General features: G+C 42.2%; 1 non-coding gene across 1 annotated transcript; it reads left to right on the forward strand.

Annotated features, from left to right (window-relative positions):
- The first annotated feature begins 217 nt into the window (after window positions 1–217).
- Trnas-uga (transfer RNA serine (anticodon UGA)) lies at window positions 218–292 on the forward strand. The gene has a single exon. It is a non-coding gene; the product is annotated as a tRNA-Ser (tRNA).
- The last annotated feature ends 2,650 nt before the right edge of the window (window positions 293–2,942 follow it).

The raw sequence follows: 2,942 nt of genomic DNA on the forward strand, positions 1-2,942 counted from the left end.
GAAAATGAAACACCCCCAACAACCCAGCAGAAACTATTTGGAAGATTAGTGAAGAAGATAAAAACAAAAATAATGATCAAATAACATCTAGAATGAGATTTTCACTCTGCAGCGGAGTGTGCGCTGATATGAAACTTTCCTGGCAGATTAAAAAAGTTTGGAAGGTAGGAGACGAGGTACTGGCAGAAGTAAAGCTGTGAGTACCGGGCGTGAGTCGTGCTTCGGTAGCTCAGTTGGTAGAGCACTTGCCCGTGAAAGGCAAAGGTCCCGAGTTCGAGTCTCGGTCGGGCACACAGTTTTAATCTGCCAGGAAAGTTTCAAATAACATCTAGTTCCCAAAAAATTACAGAAATGCTAAGACTTTAAAATCATTGACCACTATAATCAGTGATTACCTCCTCTTGCAGGCAACAAGCACATCACTCAGTAATATCCAACAATGCATGTACGTCCAGCACTCATTAGTTGCTGATGTATCCTTCTAATCCATCATTGACCAGTGGCAAATTTCCTGAAAATTCTTCAAACCTGTTTGAGAGACAGACCTGTAATAGATTAATGACTCATTTAACTGAATATAAACCTTTAACAGCCATTCAGTAAGGGATTCTCCACAGAGAAAATACTTCAACATCCACAAATGAAGTGCTAGCGAAGCTAAGGAAGAAAAATCACCCTGCTCGTATATCCCGGGCAGAGTAATTTATGAGGATACCTAGGTGCTTTAGGAGATGCTGATTTAGACAATTTCTAATCACAGTTTTCATATGAGTATGTGTCTTTTATTTTCTGGCCGGCCGGAGTGGCGCTTCAGTCTGGAACTGCGCGACCGCTACGGTCGCAGGTTCGAATCCTGCCTCGGGCATGGATGTGTGTGATATCGTTAGGTTAGTTAGGTTTAAGTAGTTCTAAGTTCTAGTGTGACAAGAGGTTTTTAATAAAAAAACTGAAAACATTATATGAAACAGAATTAATAAGAGAGTGCCCCAGACAGCATCCCAGAGTGCCCCAGACAGCATCCCAGAGTGCCCCAGAGAGCATCCCAGAGTGCCCCAGTGAGCTAAAACACTAACAAGAATCGCTTCTCGGCTTTTGGCAAGATCAATGTGTAGGAGTCTGTATCAAATAATAAACTAAATAAACAAATAACCCACCAACCTCCCCAGGAGTCGGTACTCCTGCAGAAATAGAGAAACATATGATCATAATGTTAGTAATCTATAAGAACGCTGCATGGCTGTCTATAAGATGCAGTTGCCTCGTGTTAAATTAAATGCAGCAGCTTCGTAATATAAAGCAACTAGAAATCGTCCAAACATGCCGTAGCTGCCTGCAAGTACTGATAAGAGCAGCGCCATACGTCACACTTCCTGCAGATAATTAGAAGCTCCCTGGGCGCGGCAGGAAGTAGCGCGCTGATAAACAGCAATGGCGGACCGGAAAAAGGCTTTTCCAGCGGACCGCGCTTAGTTAGAACTACAGCGCGGTCCTGCACCTCTAGCGGCAGCTTCGGGAACCTCGTTCAAGGTCACCCGCCTTGCGTAGCTTCAACGTCTAAGTGAAGACAGCCATGCATGAATCGACCTTAGAAGTTAAGTCCCATAGTGCTCAGAGCCATTTGAACCATTTTTTTTTATTTTCTGGATTCGAAGATACATATGACTGAAGTTGACGTATACAGTTCAAATGTATGTTCGTTAAGAGTTGCATTGGCGATATTGGTGCGTGTTTACAATGAGAATATTCTTTCATGAAGACACTTTGGTCTCATATAATTATTTAGAACTGTGCCATATATCATTACACATGCACGATACGCGATGCATGTGTAACTGAAATATTTACGTTGCATTGGAAGTACAACGCAGATGTATCTATATTTTCGACAAAGTTCGATCTAGCGGTATTATTTTCCGCGAAGTTCTGAACAATGCACATTGCGAGAGAAAATGCGGATGACATCGAAATCTTTCTTTTGTGAATGGAACTTAGTCCCATGAGTGACACATTTATGAGTTCAATCTGTATAAGTAAACGTCGCTTTTATCTACTGCAGTAAGAGTACGTACAACGCTGCCATGAGAAACGACCAAACTCGACAACGGGTATCACCAGTTACCTCAGTTCTTACGCAACTACCTTCACACGCCACAACATCAACTATGTCTACAACTAAAATCGATGATTTAACGATGAACCAAACTGAATTTGCAGAAACACTGCGACGTGATAGTCAGTCTATTAATCGGACTGTTTCCTTACCTACTAATTTTTACACTGCGCTTGTCTGAAGAAACTTCCTACTAAATTAGTTTTCAGTGTCGTTAAAAGAATCTGTTTTTCCTAAGACTTGCTCCATGTTCAGTGTAATTGAACCACTGCCCATTCCACCCACCAAGCAACAAATATGCGGTTCGCAGTCCGTTATATGGCGCTTCGGCACGTTCGCGCATTAGATGATTCTCCGAAGAGATAGAAAGAAACAAAGGAATCGAATCAGTGCAAATATTGGCTACGCTCACAGAAGTAAGCCCATCAGAACAACTAGACATACTTAGTAAACAAAACTTAAGTGTCTACTGAAAAAACCCTGTAGTGGGCAACAGGAATCCGGCTTCCCAGCTTGTATGGCGTCACTGCGCTGCGCATTTTCCACATATAGCAAGAGTTCCAATCTAGCGAATACTTATCGGTATTCATTACTGTTGCACATGCTAGTATGGTTTGACCTATTCGGGCAGTTTATACAGAAATTCTGACAGCTGTTCGTTATCCCATTTACCAGCTCCAAAGAAATGATGGTATTTACCGTGCTAATTAACTCTGTGGTGCAGTTGTCCACTGCAGTAGCCAGCTGTTAATGTCGTTAGTTTGTCGTTTTTAATCAGCTCTACACCTGCAAATTCGTCCAGGGCACGGCACCAATAGGCAGTATCTTTTAT

The sequence above is a fragment of the Schistocerca nitens genome, chromosome 6 (assembly GCF_023898315.1).
Source record: "Schistocerca nitens isolate TAMUIC-IGC-003100 chromosome 6, iqSchNite1.1, whole genome shotgun sequence".
Lineage (NCBI taxonomy): Eukaryota > Metazoa > Arthropoda > Insecta > Orthoptera > Acrididae > Schistocerca > Schistocerca nitens.